We start from the raw sequence: 17,659 nt of genomic DNA on the forward strand, positions 1-17,659 counted from the left end.
CTTGAACCTGGGAGGCAGAAGTTGCAGTAAGCCGAGATCATGCCGCTGCACTCCAGCCTGGGTGACAGAGTGAGACTCGGTCTTAAAAAAAAAAAAAAAAAAAAAACCAGATACTGTACCGAAAACAGGGAGATTCAATTTATACAGTGGTCCCTGATTTATAATAGTTCGATTTTACCATGGTGGGAAAAGAATATGCATTCAGTAGAAACTGTACTTTTGGTATGGTATGACCGTTCTGGTTTTTATTTTCAGTACAGTTTTCAAAAAATTACATAAAGTATTCGCTCTTTATTATAAAATAGGCTTTCTGCTAGATGATTTTGCCAAATTGTAGGCTACTATAAGTGTTCTGAGCACATTTAAGATAGGCTAGATTAGGCTTCATTAAGTTAGGTGTACTAAATGCATTTTTTTTTTTTTTTTTTTTGAGACAGAGTCTCGCTCTGTCACCCAGGCTAGAGTGCAGTGGCGCAATCTCAGCTCACTGCAACCTCCAGCTCCTGGGTTCAAGCAATTCCCCTGCTTCAGCCTCCCGAGTAACTGGGACTACAGGCGCCCGCCACTACGCCCGGCTAATTTTTTGTATTTTAGTAGAGACAGGGTTTCACCATGTTGGCCAGGATGGTCTTGATCTCTTGACCTTGTGATCCGCCCACCTCAGCCTCCCAAAATGCTGAGATTACAGGCATGAGCCACCGTGCCCGCCTCTAAGTGCATTTTTGACTTATGATATTCTCAACTTCCAATGGGTTCATCAGGATATAATGCTACTGTAAATTAAAGAGCATTTCTATACTAAGCAGTGAGATCACTCTCTACCTCTCAGTTCTCTTCCTTTGTTTAACTGTCAGAAACTAGTAGCAACTTGTACCTCCCAGGCAGGAGAAAGACTCTTCTTTGGAAAGAGAAAACAGCCCAAGAGAAAAGGCTATAGATAACTGGTCCCTAACCTTTTTGGCACTAGGAAGCGATTTCATGGAAAACAATTTTTCCACAGACCATGTGGGTGGGGGCAATGGTTTCAGTAGGAAACTGTTCCACCTCAGATCATCAGGCATTAGATTCTCATAAGGAGCTTGCAACCTAGATCCCTTGTATGCACAGTTCACAACAGAGTTCACACTCTATGATAATCTAATGCCGCTGCTGATCTGACAGGAGGCAGAGCTCAGGCCTGCCACTCACCTGCTGTGTGGCCCAGTTCCTAATGGGCCACAGACTGTTACCAGTCTACAGCCTGGGAGTTGGGGACCCCTGCTATAGATATTAAGAGTCAGCAATGTCTAAATAAAATAAATCTGATATTCAACTAACAGCCCTACAGTGAAACCCATGCACACAGAGTTTCCAAGATTTTTAGTATTAGCTAAATGTTTGAGGACCAACCAAGGAATGCTCCTATCATGAAATAAAGAAACCAAATCAAACAGAAAAACAAACAAAAATACAATGCACAAAGAAATTATTTTTTAAAAACTAAAATTATTTGGACAGAGGTGAAATTATAACCACAAAACAGTAATAGACTATAAAAATGAATGCTCAGAAAAGAAGAAAAGGCTTTGAAAAGTTTACTTATAATATTTTTGAGACACAGTCTCACTCTGTTGCACAGTGGCACAATCATAGCTCACAGTAACCTCTAACTCTGAGCTCATGCAATCCTCCTGCCTCAGCTTCCTGAGTGGATAAGACTACAGACATGTACCAATGCACCATGCTAATTTTTTTTTTTTTTTGTAGATGGGGTCTCACTATGTTGCCCAGGCTAGTCTTTTAACTTCTGGCCTCAAGTGACCCTTCTACCTGGGGCTCCCAAAGTACTGAGATTAAAGGCATAAGCCATCGTGCTCAGCTGAAAAATCTAAATGAGAGCAGAACATTTAAAAATATATAACAATAACATTGGAAGAAAAGGCTTAGAAAATCTCCCAGACACTAGAAAAGTAAAAATTAGAAAATCAAAATCCAGGAGTTCAAATATTAGACAAAAGAAATGAGACAAAAGAAATTCTAGAAAAGAAAAAATGGGAATAAAATTTATCAGGGATATAATACAAGATAATTTCCCATAAACTCCAAGAAAACAAGTTTTAGAAAAACAGTAAATGTAATCATAATCACTGAGTAGCTCAAGTATGAATAATACATAATTTTAACAGTGAAGACACTAACCAAAAATAGTGATAACTCCATTAGGGAAAGAAAGTTGAGGGGGAAAGGGAAAAAACGTAAGTATAAAAAAGCTAAATCTTCCTTTGCCTTATTAGTAAGTCAACATACATGATTAAAATGGAAAAAATTTTAAATGGCAGCATAATATCGAGAGGATTATAAGTAGTTGCCTCTGGGGATAACCATTCAGGGATGAGAAAGGGTGGACCAGGGAACCAATGTTTTTCATTATATGCATTATATCATATTTGAGTTTTTAACATTAATTAAACCTATAAACTAACCTTTGTGAGAAACAATGTTTTATAACATTAAGTAACAAGAAATAGCTCTCCATAAATTTTATGGTATTTTGGTCTTAATTAAACGGTTTCTCATAAAAGTCTTCTTGCCCATTTCTTATTTTTTCATTCTAGATAAATTATATTTTTGGTTACCATTATGAATGACACTATAAAATTTTGTTCTCTAACTGGCTATTGCTAGTTATTTTATATACTTCTGTTAAATTGTTAAGAATCCTTGTTTTAACTGTTCTTAAATCCACTGATAATAGAAACTATTTCCATGATCATTACATTTAGCATTGCTCCCCACCCACAACAGATGGGAAGCAAATATTTAACAAATGATAGATAACACTGCTAGAGCACCTACTGATAATGTGTCACCCACTAAACTAGGCAATTTATAATCTCTAGCCTTCACAACTCTTTAAGGTAGCGTTTTGTTTAGGCCACTAGGTAGACTAATCAGCCGTAACAAAGAAATACCAAAAAAAACCAAGGGCTTAAAGAAGATAGAAGTTTATTTCTCTCTCACATAACAGTGCAAAAGTAAATGGATAACCTAGGGTGGAGAGTCAGCTCTGCTCCAGGGAACCCAGACTAGCCAGTCAGTTCTGCCGTCTTCATCAATTGGCGTCCATCTCTGGATCCAAGACTGCTGCCTTAATTCTTGTCATTTCCCAGCCAAAGAGAAAAAAGAAAAGAGGACATCCAGGACACATGGGTTTTTCTTTAAGAAGATGACCCAAAAAGTTGCCCGCATCTCTTCCTTGCACATCCCAATGGCCCAAACTTACTGGGCCCAATCTACCAGCATCTACCTGGGAAACACAGTTGGAAACACTTGGGTAGTCATGGGCTAGCTTAAACTTCAGGCAGGACTAGAAATTTTATTTCTGAAAAGAAGAAACGCAGAATGGCTACTGGAGTATATCTGGCAGTCTCTGTCATAGGTAGGTATTATAATCCCTATTAAAGATAAGAAAATTGAAAATCAGAGTTATTTGCCTACGGCCACATAGCCAGCAATGATTAAGCCAGGATTCAACTCCTCTTCTGTCTCTGGATCCCATACTATCTCCCTGCTAAATCATGCTAAATAACCATATATATATATATAATATATATTATATATATATATATATTCTCTTTAATTTCTTGCTCAACTGGATGATTCTAACCAAATAGTCTTGGGTGTCCTCCTTAATACTATTTGTTTTATTACAAAATTTCCTTCCCTTAGGTGGGAAGGACCTTGATATTTAATTCTAATGCTCTCATTTTACACAGTAACTAAAACTCAGAGATTAAATGAGTTGTTCAAGGTCCCACAGCCAGTTACTGAAAAAAAAGGGCAAGTAGAGACCCTGGGTTCCTGATTTTCATTCCAGTGCTCTTTTCACTATCCTATTCTATCTTCTAGTGAAAATAAAGTTTGTCTGTCATAATTATAGTCATTCCCAGATGTTAAATGGTTTAAAATGATAATTTTTTTTCTTCCAAATGATAAGAAAGCACTAGTTCCAAGCAGATATTAAAGTTTGGTCACACATTACCACTTCTGTACATTTACTGAGAATTCATGAAGTAATGTTGTCTTTGGACTAGCATAAAGCTACAGGAAGAAACCTTCACAGTCACAGTAGTTTCTCTGTGTATCTCTAAAACCTAGCATTCTTACTTACAAACATCATGAGAGTAAAAGAATTTAAGCCTGTTTTTTTCCCCCAATTATGTTTACCTTCATTTCATGGTCACTTAAAGATTCTGGTACAAAGTGTGCCCTCAGAAAATAAAACAACTTATTCCTCCTATCTCAAAAGTCAAAATTATTCGTAGTCCACTAAAAGCTCTATTTGCTACTACTATCTTAAATACAAAATAGAGATCTAGGAAGTCTGCTGAATTAAGTTCAAATTTTTTAAAAATTTATTTTATTTATTTATTTTTTGAGACAAGAGTCTCACTCTGTCTGCCAGGCTGGAGTGCAGTGGCACGATCTCGGCTCACTGCTACCTCCTCTGCCTCTCAGGTTCAAGCAATTCTCTTGCCTCAGCCTCCCAAGTAGCTGGGATTACAAGGCATGTGCCACCACACCCGGCTAATTTTTGTATTTTTAGTAGAGACAGGGTTTCACCATGTTGGCCAGGCTGGACTCAAACTCCTGATCTCAGGTAATCCGCTTGCCTCGGCCTCCCAAAGTGCTGGGATTACAGGCGTGAGCCACCGCGTCCGGCCACTCGATTTTTAAATAGATGTCAAGGTTGCCTAAAAGTAGTATAAAAATTTGTCATTGCATACAACTTCTTTCCAGCTTCTCTCCTTCCTACTCCAGTAACAAGCTCCCCACTGAGATGATTCCAAATGCACCTGGTATTTTGCATTTAAACAAAATACATTTAAAATCATTTGGGAAAAAATTTTAAATATTTGCGAGGAAACAAATTATTTACATTGTTCATGTCATATAGCATGGTAGTGCTCATTGAGACTGGAAAATCAACTGTATTACCAAAGATTTTTTTAAAAAAGAAAAAAACTCCAATACGGAGTGAATATGATATAATAGGGATGTTCTATAGTCTGAATGAATCAAATTTAGTGTAAGAGAACCATTAATTATCTATGCCAAGTATACAAATATAATCCAAGTAAAATTAAAGAGTAAATGACCCTTTCAAAATTTGAAATTACCTTTTAAATGAAGCTGCTTCTGACAGCTTGGTATATGCCTTTTGAGTTACTAAATATAATTCAACAGAAATAAGATGGTGTCTGCTCTCTCAGAAATCTATGAAAGGAAAACATATATTTAGTCTAAAAACAAACACCGAAACCCACAAGACCAACAACATTTGGCATGTTCATACTATATCAATAGTACTGTCAAATGATATACAAATAATTATACATTAAGCCTAGATCAAAAAATAATAATTACCACCATTAACTGAATCCCTACTGTGCACTTAGTACTGCACTAGGTACTTCACATGCATTGTTTTGCATCCTAACAACAACTCTGCAAGGGAAGTATTATTCTACTTTAAGGCATGGGAAAAACAGAGTCAAGTAAGTTGGATAACTTGCCCAATATCGCACAGCTCATGTGTAACAGAGCCTGGATGAGTCAAATAATTCACACTCAGAAAACTAATTTGAAGGGTATATTTAACCTACTAAAAAGAATTATAGGGCTACTATCTGAAAATATAATCTTATCTATCCTCTATCACCACAGGAATGCTGATTTACATACATAAAAATATAAACAGGGTACCATTTTTTAAAGCAGTCTGAATTTCCATGTATAAGCTTAGTGTGCCCTACCTGGCTGTGACAGAATGTTTCAACAGTAAGACCTCGTGTACGCCTTTATGGTCTAGATCATCTTTCCCTGGACCCAACCCAAACTCCTATTCTGGCTTCTTCATTCAACTGCTATTCCTAAATTCCTGCCTATCTCTCTAAGTTTTACTGAAACATTTTTCATTTCAGGTTCCCATCTATTATCTTGTTTCTTTTTATTTGTGGCAGAAATAGAACTAAAAGAGAATCCCATTGTAACCACCCTCCCTCTTTACTTTTAAGGACCAGCCCACAAAGAGTTAGCTTATCTATCCAACTACAGGACAGGGTGCTATGCTCTGTTAATATCTTTTTTTTTTTCTTTTGAAGATGAAGAAAGAATCATCAAATTTCTAAGGAAAGGGGGTAAGCAGAAGAAAAATGTTTTAAAGTTTTGAAACTTAGAAATAAATAAACACCATTCTGTAAGATGCTGCAGATGCAGCAGTACAAAATAGACAAAGTCTGTACTCACAGAGCTTACAACTTAAAAATTTGTGCCTTAGTGTTGTAGTTGCTCCAAATGATACTTAAGACACACTGCATGCCTCCAAAGACTCACCATGTACCAAGGACACTGGGCATTTAAACAGCTCTTTAGAATTTTATAAAATGCTTTCTTGGCATCTCATTTAAGTCTTATTGCAACAACCTCACAACAACCTACAACGGTAATGACTATTCCCTCTTTACTAATAAGAAAACAGATTAAGAAAACCTACATTTTGTGGCACAAATAATAAGAGAAAGAGCCAAGGTTCAAGCCTAGGTCTTCTAGCTCCAAATCTACTATACTAAAAGTCTCTGCATAAAAATGAATCTGGCTTCTGTCAAGTTAATTAGAGCTCAGTCAGTACATAACATCTGAAATGAACACCTCATAACTCATACATCATACCATAGTTTTACACAGTCATGGCAAAGCAATGGTCATAGGAGGAAAGCAATTAAAGGGATGTAAATTCTAAAGAACAAGGCACAGCACCAAGCCTTTCCCTTCTCCTCAGAGAACCCCATTTCCTATACTCTCCACTGCAAGTCTTGCCACACAGTTTGAATATATAACTGAACTATTCCACAGTATCAGAGATCAAAAGTTAGTTTATAGGAATAAACATGTAGGGTACTAGAGGGTGGTCGTGGGGCATACAAATATTAAATACCACTAAATACCACTGATCAGAACCCATAGAAATGTCCTGGAACAAAAAGTAGAGTGTACGGAAGAACCTACTTAATAATACCCACACTTTTGCTACACTAATATGAACAGTAGTGAAGTTATATTTGTGACTTATCTCAACTCTTACCACTTTGTTAAAAGTCTATTCTCAATCAGATATCTATCCTAAACTGTCTATAACAGAGGGTGGAAGTTGTAATTCTGCCTACTCAGTATGCGTTTCTAACCTTCTTTTCTGATTTAAACATCAGCAGCAACAACAAATAAACATCTACCTTATGTTCGCAGAAGTCAAACACAGAACCCCCATGTCCTCAATTCCTTCCTCCAGTTGAAGAGATAGATGGGTACAAGATTATTTGGGTTGTGATTTATTTAAGGTGTGCTTGGGTTTTAATTTTCAACTTATTTAAATTTAAATTTAATGTGTGTAATCTAATTTAACTTACATTTACTTTCATTTTTTACTTCTTTGAGACAGAGTTTCCCTCTGTCACAAAAGCTGGAGTGCAGCAGTGCAACCTCGGCTCACTGCAACTTCCGCCTCCCGGGTTCAAGTGAGTCTCGTGTCTCAGCCTCCCAAGTAGCTGGGACTACAGGCACGAGCCACCACACCTGGCTGATTTTTTGTATTTTTGGTAGAAACGGGGTTTCGCCATGTTGGCCAGGCTGGTCTCGAACTCCTGACCTCAGGTGATCCACCCGCCTCAGCCACCCAAAGCGCTGGGATTATAGGTGTGAGCCACCGTGCCCGGCCTTCCTTTTAATTTTAAATTTGACTTAAAATTAAATTCAAGAATATCCAAAAGAAGTCAAAATAGCTAAAGTAATCCTGCATTTTAAAAGGTCTCAACTAAAAAACTTCTCTGTGAAATACTAAAATTTTTTATATTAATGATAAAATAGTTCTCTATCTCTTCGACCAGTAACCAAAAATGAAAGTTCTTATAACAATTTCTTAGACCTTAACATTAGAAATTTTTATAAAAATCAATGACTTGATGATTTCACAAATTTATCATCACAGATAGACTTAGACCTGTCTGAGAGGGTTAAGAAACTTACACAAGGTCATTAAGCCAACAAGTAGTAAATCAAGACTTAAACTTGGAAGTTTAGTTGCCCCAGGGCCTGTGAGATGAGTCTCACTCCATTGCCCAGGCTGGTGTGCGGTGGTGCAATCTTGGCTCACTGAAACCTCCGCCTCCCACATGCAAGTGATTCTCCTGCCTCAGTCTACCAAGTAGCTGGGATTACAGGTGCCCACCACATTTTTTTTGAATTTTTAGTAGAGACGGGGTTTCATCACATTGGCCAGGCTGGTTTTTAACTCCTGACCTCAAGTGATCCACCCACCTCGACCTCCCAAAGTGCTAGAATTACAGGCGTGAGCCACCATGCCCGGCTGCTATGTGATTCTTACCCACTCTACTTTTCTGCTTAATTGGTACCTGGCACACAACTGATACTCAACTGGTTACAAAATGAATAGATGATCAATCACCTCAGTGTTTCACAAACTTCAGAGTTTTCTCAAGATGGTACTCAAGGTCCTATATGTCCTAGCCCCAATCTTATCTTCCCTTACTCTCTAAAATGTATCTCATATATTATAACCAAACTGGTCCCTCAAACACATGCTGCAACTTCCCATCTTGTCCCAGGCTTCCTCTGCTGGGTACTTGTCCCCTACGCCTCTATGCCTCTACAAATCCTATCTTCAAGTACCAGTCCCAAGTCATTATGTATAAAGTTTTCTCTAATCTCTTTGTCTTGTGATGTCTCTCATGTGAACTACTATTGGGTTGGTGCAAAAGAATTGCAGTTTTTGCCATTAAAAGTAATGACAAAAAGCTTATTTTTTTTGACAAAAAGTGACAAAAAATGACAAAAAGTATAGAGCTTATTAAATTCAGCAATTCTAAGCTATAGGGTCTTTATGGACAATTCCTTATTCTATAAGAAATAAGAACTTACAGCTATTTATAAATCTACCTGGCATCAAACGTAGTTCCTATACACCATAGGCATTTATTATATATTTAATTTACTGAATTTAAGATACACTTATTATTCAAAAATAAACCTACTACCTCTGAAATAATCTCCCCATTTTTTACATATCATTGTCTAATTTATGATTCCACATGTGTATGTGTCCATACATATGTCAAACTAATCAATACTTAAAATGGGGTAGTAACTCTTATCAGATAACAATGCTGAAATTCTCAATGTTGACAGAACCCAGTTTTTAAAAGAACCATTAAAAAAGTATTTCACATTTGCACAAAGGTCAGCATATTAATGGTTCTGTACAACTAATCCATACACATATCCTACAGAAGAAAGAAGGAATCCAGGAACAATTTTAATAGTAAACATATATTTAAAACATTACAGGCATTCAAATCCAAAAGATCCATCAGTCACATGTGCCACCATAACAATTTAGGCGGGTTCTTCACAAATTTAGATATCATTCTTTAGGGATTAGGCTCCTTTCCCATTATGCCTAGAACAAAAAGGACCAGATCTAAATAAAATGCAGCAGTCACAGTCACACAGACACTTGAGTCACTGTCATCTCTGAAAGACGGCCACCAAATACCATATACACAAATTGATTTTATAAAATAAGTGAATGGCCTATCAGCCTTGCTAAAAGCTAACTGCTAATGGCAGAGACCGTATTGGGAAGACCAACCAAAAAGTACCACAGAAATCTCTGCATTGAAATTTGTTTTAAAGAGGGTGGAAGGAGCCAGCCACTGTGGCTCACGCCTGTAATCCCAGCACTTTGGGAGGCTGAGGAGGGAGGATCACTTGAGGTCAGGAGTTCAAGACCAGCCTGGCCAACATGACTAAACCTTGTCTCTACTAAAAATACAAAAAAGTAGCCAGGCATGGTGACACGTGCCTATCGTCCCAGCTAATCAGGAGGCTGAGGCAGGAGAATCGCTTGAACCTGGGAGGTGGAGATTGCAGAGAGCCGAGATCGCACCACTGCACTCCAACCTGGGTGACAGAGCGAGACGCTGTCTCAAAAACAAAGGAAGGTTGAAGGAAGGATGGAAGGAAGAAAGAAGGCAGGAAAGAAAGATGAAATAAAAAGAAGGAAAGGAAGGGAGAAAAGTTCCAAAACCCATACACAAATTGCACAATCTTATTTTCATTGAAATGACCCCAAAAATAAAAATAAAATATACTTTCAAAGAGTCCTTTGAAAGAGCTGCTTGATTTCATGGTCAAGTTATGTGGTTTGTAAAACTTGAAGATATTCAAGTCAGTGATAAACACTAAATCACATGACCCACTTAAGGAACAGGCAGCGAAAAAATCATCTGGAGTTTATACTGGCTGTGCAAATGAATGTACTTAGTCATTACTGAACATCACGACTTACAAAGCAAGCAATTGTTTCCTTTCAAATCCTCATCTTTTCTATCAGTGCTAACAAAATTATTGCCAAAAACACTAAATCAATACCATCTGCTACAAAAACCTCAAAACATTAACCTTAACCCATTAAAAAATGTGAGTTAAACATCTTTTCAATTAAAATATTATTTTTAACAGTGTTCTATCAGGTAAGCAAAGCAAAACACAACACATATATCCTATGTAGGTAATCATATGAGAATATATGAAAAAAACAGAATATAGAAAATACTGCTCTAAAGTTATTTTCTATTTCTTGGCTGGGCACAGTAGTTAATGCCTATAATCCCAGCACTTTGGGAGGCTGAGGTAGGTGGATCACCTGAGGTCAGGAATTCAAGACCAGGCTGGCCAACATAGTGAGACTCCATCTCTACTAAAAATACAAAAAATTAGCCAGGCGTGGTGGTGCATGCCTGTAATCCTAGCTACTCAGGAGGCAGAAGAATCGCTTGAACCTGGGAAGGCAAAGGTTGCAGTAAGCCGAGATCGTGCCACTGCACTCCAGCCTGGGCAACAGAGTAAGACTCTATCTCATGAAAAAAAAAAAAATTCAAAGAGAACTGATGAAGTAAGTTACCATCTCTTTGAAAACTGATATGCTTTAAGAAGTTAAGTCCTAAGAACAAATTTTGTAAAATTCCAATACAAAGATGTTTTGGCATTTTCATGGTAATTTCAGCCTTAATGTTACAAATTTTCTTAGAGCATCTGCTACCTAAACTTTACAACATGGCATCCCATGCACAGAGCAAGTAATCCTTGGTTCTTGTTTATCTTAGAAAAAGATGCAAGGGAAAACATACTTAATGTACTATTAAAAGATCTTTCTCAGATTTTTTTTCTTCCTCCAGAGGGCAGTTAATATAAACCTTCAGTAAGGGGAGTTTTCAAAAGTGCTTTTTGGAAGTCATCTGTTGCTTCTTCATCAAACAAATAGTTCATTTCTTATGACTCTAAATGAAAGAGTTTTATCAGTTACTAGAAATTTTTTTTTTTTTGAGACAGAGTCTGGCTCTGTTGCCCAGGCTGGAGTGCAGTGGCCGGATCTCAGCTCACTGCAAGCCCCGCCTCCCGGGTTCACGCCATTCTCCTGCCTCAGGCTCCCGAGTAGCTGGGACTACAGGCGCCCGCCACTAATTTTTTTTGTATTTTAGTAGAGACGGGGTTTCACTGTGTTAGCCAGGATGGTCTCGATCTCCTGAACTCGTGATCCACCCGTCTCGGCCTCCCAAAGTGCTGGGATTACAGGCTTGAGCCACCGCGCCCGGCCTAGAAATTTATTTTTAAATAAATTTTAAAAAATCCTCTACGCATCCCCCAGCCCACAGGTTCAATACAAAATACTCCCATGAAGCACAATGACAACGTGGACTTTTATTTCTGGCAATGCAGCCCCATGGCTGGAGAACATCTAAAAATGTTGTATTAAGTGCTTAAAATTTTGTTTTAATGTATGGAAGAGCCAACAACAAAGTAAGAGAAATGCTCAAGGGCAGAAATAATTTTTTAAAAAGTACAAGTCTAGAGAGGTGAGTTAGTGCTGAAGCCAATGTTCCCTTGGGGAATCAACATATCCCTGGTGGAACGAACCTGATGGAGGACAGGAGCTATAGAAAACAGGGTAATAGGCAGCAAAACTTGAGGGCCTGTACAAAATGGAGAGCCTGAGCAAAGACCGTCTCACATAAAGCTCCTAAGGGGGGTAAATTAAAAAACAGTTAATCTTACAATCGATACACATGAAGGAATGGTCAGGGGAAAAAAGAGTAAATGCATATGGGTAAATCTAAACGCTGTTATTTCTGGGGCTGAAAGATCAAGTCCCAAAATCATAATATCTCATAAAAATAGTTCTTGTCAGAAGGAGGTTCAGGAGAAGGATAAAGATTGTATTTACATTTAGACTTTGTTAAGTATGCATATTAACAGTTCTATGGTAACCATAGAGAAAAGAAGAAATAGAAAACTTCCAACACAGTTCAAGGGGGGGAAAAAAACAAACAAAAGATGAGAAGAAAGTATATGATATGGTAGAAAGAATTTAGGTCTTGGAGTCAGATATTCTGGGCATAAATCACAAATCTACATATATTTCTTCTAACCACAGACAAGTCACCTACTTTTAAAATTTCAGTTTCCTCATCTTTAAAAGAGGAATAATAATACAAACTTTTTAGCCAAATATTTGAGTTAACATGCAAGTACACTATACCTAGTACAGTCCTGAAACAAAGATTGTACACAGATACCTTTTCCTGTCCTGTTCATTTCATGACACGGAAGCATGCTCAACTAGTGAGGAGGTCATTATTTTAGGCTGCTGGATCAGACTATTTTCAGCTTGAGTATCACAACTACTACATAGAATTTTTCCTTGACTTTCTATGTACTCCTTCCTTATTCAGGATTAAAAAGCTTCTAAATCAAATTATATGTAGTACCTCAAGTTTATTATTCCTAAACTATGCTTAAATATGTTTAGATTTTCACAAGGAAGATTAAGTTAAATTGAATGCAAATGCCCCTTCCACAGCAAAATGCCACGATTAACAATGCATATAAAATAAAACCCAGCTGTTACTTTTCAGATAGCTAACTACCCCTGACCTCAGTTCTAGAAATAAAAAAGAATGATTATTAATTATATAAATTTAAAGATGTATAACTCACCTATTAAAATTTGTCAAAGTTAAGAATGAGCATGTAATACCAAAATTTGATAAAATAACATCTTGTTGCATGAAGATTATATCAGGAGTTTAGAAACTGTACCCCCAAAATTAAAGTGTCCAGTAAAAGCTTAGTAAGTCAAGCAATCCCAGTAACAGTATTATAAAAGTTGACTCTAAGAATAAAAAAAGTGATAAATTTAATTCAATAACCCACATATGGATGATCCATGCCCCTACCCCTTTTTATAATTCTCCAAGGCCAATTTTAAATTCTGAGTGGAATTTTTCTCTTCAACACAGGATGTTTCCAGAATTCCACCATCTGTACATTTACAGAATAAAAATTATGTATCTAAGACAAACTTCAAATGGCAAATCTGTCCCCCAAATTATAACATAATCCAAAAGAAGTACTGTACATGCTTTAACTGTTTGTCTCTACCGGTACAGAAGACTAACTTTAGAGCATATATGCCAAGAAGTCATCAAGGCGACACAATCCTTTTACCTGAAATAAAAATGCTAAAGGCAGAAAACGTCTTCCAAGAAACCAACTGGCAACCACTAAAACTAAAGATGAAAGTTTTATTAGAATGGAAATGGAAAACCTTGCATATATACACATACTCTAATAGAAAATGACATGGGGGAATGTTATACTTAGAAATCTTAAATAGGGGCTATATTATTTATAAAATGGGAGGTATCAGCTTTATAGTAAAAGAGTTAAGAGCTAAAACTCTGAAGTCAGATTGTCCAAATTCAATGGTTAAAGAAATTACATTTTAGTTAGTAGCTCCCTGATAGGAGTGGATAATCTTAATACCCATCACACAGCATTCAGCAGATATATAATAACATAAAGGCCAATACCAAACAACCACAAATCATTAAAAAATTCTTAAAGTGTAGGCCAGGTGCAGTGGCTCATGTCTATAATACCAGCACTTTGGGAGGCTGAGGCAGGAGGCTCGTTTGACCTAGGAGTCTGAGACCAGCCTGGGCAACACAGTAGAACTCCATCTCTGTAAGAAGTTAAAAAACAAAAAAAATAGCTGAGCATGGTGGTACACACCTGTAGTCCCAGCTACTCAAGAGGCTGAGGCGGGAGGATCACTTGAACCCAAGAGGTTGAGGCTTCAGTGAGCTGTAATCACACCACTGGACTTCAGCCCAGGTGATACAGTGAGATCCTGTCTCCAAAAAAAAAAAAAAAAAGTATTAATGTGTAAAGGACACTACTAATCTGCAATTGAGCCCAGAGCTCTAATTACTAATAATCAGGTTATAGTCTTAAAGGACTAAAGGAATATTACTATACTATACTGCTGCTGAAGTCATCTTGAGGGGCAACCATGAGGAATAATCAACTATACTAAGAAGAAAAATCCAGGATGGGCATGGTGGCTCAAGCCTATAATCCCAACACTTTGGGAGACCAAGACAGGAGGACAGCTTGAGCCCAGGAGTTCAAGACCAACGCAGGCAATGAAAGGAGACTTCTGTCTCTACAAAACAGTTTTTAAATTAGCCATGCATGGTGGTGCACACCTATAGTCCCAGATACTTGGGAGGGTAAGTCAGGAAGATTGCCTCAGCCCAGAAGTCAAGGCTGTAGTGGGCTATGATCTCACCGCTACACTTCAGCCTGGGTGACAGAGCAAGACCCAGTATCAAAAACAAACAAACAATTTGGTAAGCACAGCAATTCAATCTGCCCGGCACATAGTTTAACTGCTGAGGGGGTGAGGAGGCTGGGATAACAATGTATTAGAGATACAAGCTATTCAGCTGGGCACAGTGGTGGCTCACGCCAGTAATCCCAGCACTTTGGGAGGCCAAGGCCAGCAGATTGCTTGAGGCCAGGAGTTCGAGACCAGCCTGGCCAATATGGTGAAACCCTGTCTCTACCAAATATACAAAAAAAAATTAGCCAGGTGTGGTGGTGGGCGCCTGTAATCCCAGCTACTCAGGAGGGTGAGGCACGAGAATTGCTTGAACCTGGGAGGCAGAGGTTGCAGTGAGCTGAGATCGTGCCACTGCACTCCAGCCTGGGTGACAGAGTGAGGCTCCATCTCAAAAAAAAAAAAAAAAAAAAAAAGAGAGAGAGAGAGAGAGAGACAGGCTATTCCAAATGGCTTAGTTCTCCCAGGTTCCAGTGAGTTAAAAAAGGATCTATTGCAGACAATTATTAAAGTTTAGTTTGCATTTCACTTTCTTTTTTAAAATTTGTTAACTGACAGATAAAAATTGTATATATTTATGGTATACAACATGATGTTTTCATATACGTATATATTATGAAATGGCTAAATCAATATATTTGATCTTGACAGCCTATGAAAATCTAGGCAGTTTCTGAAAAAGTAACACCCATGTCTAAAACCTACAGTTGGGAATGAAAAAGAAAGACTCTGAAGAATGCTTGAATTCTTATACCACCACCTCCCCCCCCACCAACATTCCCCACCCCTGGGGAGAAACTATTTGAGACCGAACTGTTAACTGGCAGCAACCACCATCAGCATCACCTGAACAGGCTTCTAGGGCAGCAATCTAATAACCACTCATTTAGTGGCCACTAATTTACTCTTCATTTCAAAGTGGTCTTTTTATCTAGGTTTAAAAAAAATGAAACTGTCTAAAAATTTTTTGCAGCAGCAGCGGCATATGGAAACACATTCATCATTACCCTCCATTATCCTTTTCAGCTGGCAATAACTTGGGGTTGTAAAGCAAAGAAAAAAGAGTTTGGGTGATTTTAATCAAACCTTGGATTCTAGCCCTGCCCTGCAGCATGCTGTAATATGAGAAAGGTTCCAGCCTCACATTCCAACAGAAACGAATTTTTATGTGAAGAGCCCCCCTCCATTAACTGCCACCTCTCCTTTCGTTACTGTTTTGAATCAATGCAGCAAATATTTTTAAAGTATCTGCTACTTTCAACTATGCTAGATGCTACATTAATTATGGTACCATCCTTGAAAAAAATAAATGAATTACATTTAACAAATGCTTACAGTGGAACAAAAGGAAAATAAAACACTTTTAGGAGTATGAAGACATACAAAAAAAAAAGTAGAATCAACATGCTGCTAACTCTTTCTAAAAAGTACTTTAAGTATCAGCACCAAATCATTTAAGGTGCTTTTGAAATGTAGAAGAAAACAGTGTATAAGCAAAAGCAGAAGGGCTTTAAAATAAGCTCCACCATTCACAGGTATCACAAGCTTAGACAAATTAATCACTCCAAAAGTCAAATATAAACATCTACCTTATATAAGGGTTGTTGTAAGAAATGAGTTACATTTCTCATTGCAGTGCAGTGTCTGGCATATATGATCAATAAATAGAGGCCAATATCATTAGGGGCATTTTCTTTTTTTTTTTTTTTTTTTGAGATGGAGTCTCGCACTGTCGCCCAGGCTGGAGTGCAGTGGCGCGATCTCGGCTCACTGCAAGCTCCGCCTCCCGGGTTCACGCCATTCTCCTGCCTCAGCCTCCTGAGTAGCTGGGACTACAGGCGCCTACCACCGCGCGCGGCTAATTTTTTGTATTTTTAGTAGAGACGGGGTTTCACTGTGGTCTCGATCTCCTGACCTTGTGATCCGCCCGCCTCGGCCTCCCAAAGTGCTGGGATTACAGGCGTGAGCCACCGCGCCCGGCCTCATTAGGGGCATTTTCAACACATTTACTGGTGAATTTTCCTGTTTGGTGGAAAAAATTTATCATGTCAATAAAACTTATTACTGTTCTGAAAAACAAGGTAAAATAAGTTTCATAAATTAATATGTAACTTAATATATAAATTAGAAGTATTTATCTTATAACAAGTTGGGAGATGGGAAACTGCAACTAAGAGGCATATAATATTTCATCAGGGAGTATTTAAATAAACAAACAAAAAAATGTAATGAGATTCTGAGGACCTGGAGAGGGAAAAAACGTATGAGAAGTAGCTATACCTATTAGTCAAGTTGAAAAAGGTCCTGTCTCCTCCCATTATTCTTCCTCCTCTTCTCAATTCCTATAGGGAAGAAATATGTTCTCAGATACTGGGAGTCAAAAAAAAAAAAAAGGAAAGAAAGAAAGAAATCTGAAGCAACAAGGTAAACAAGGAAGCAATCTACATATATTAAAATACTTGGCTAATTCTTTAGGTGAACAGAACTTTTCAGTTTTACAAGCTTCACTTCAAAATACATACACTTTTTTTTGCTTTTTACTTATTTATTTTTATTTATTTGCATAAATTTAAGGCGTCCAAGTGCAGTTTTGTTACATGGATAATGGTGAAATCTGGCCTCTTGTGTAACCATCACCCAAAGAATGTACGTTGTACCCATTTGCAATTTCTCATCCCTCACCCTCTCCCACCTTTTCCAGTCTTCAATGACTATTACTCCACATTCTACTTCCATGTGTATGTGTTATTTAGCACTTGTAAGTGAGAACATGTAGTATTTGACTTTCTAAGATAATGCCTTTCTAAGATATCTTTCACTTAAGATAATGCCCTCCAGTTCCATCTATGTTGCTGCAAAAGA

At 37.7% G+C, this 17,659-nt stretch overlaps 1 protein-coding gene across 5 annotated transcripts in view; it reads right to left on the reverse strand.

Annotated features, from left to right (window-relative positions):
• DISP1 (dispatched RND transporter family member 1) overlaps window positions 1-17,659 on the reverse strand; it is a 199,228-nt gene that overhangs the window by 172,425 nt on the left and 9,144 nt on the right. For 2 of the 5 annotated variants that reach the window (XM_009186787.4, XM_009186782.4), the window contains exon 2: window positions 17,078-17,139. The exons of 2 other annotated variants lie outside the window; for them this stretch is intronic. The gene's annotated coding sequence lies outside the window, so the exon portion shown is untranslated. Of the gene's footprint in view, window positions 1-17,077; window positions 17,168-17,659 lie in introns of all 5 variants that reach the window. One more of the 5 variants, XM_009186789.4, reaches the window with a different exon arrangement.

Source organism: Papio anubis, chromosome 1 (assembly GCF_008728515.1).
Source record: "Papio anubis isolate 15944 chromosome 1, Panubis1.0, whole genome shotgun sequence".
Taxonomy (NCBI): Eukaryota; Metazoa; Chordata; class Mammalia; order Primates; family Cercopithecidae; genus Papio; species Papio anubis.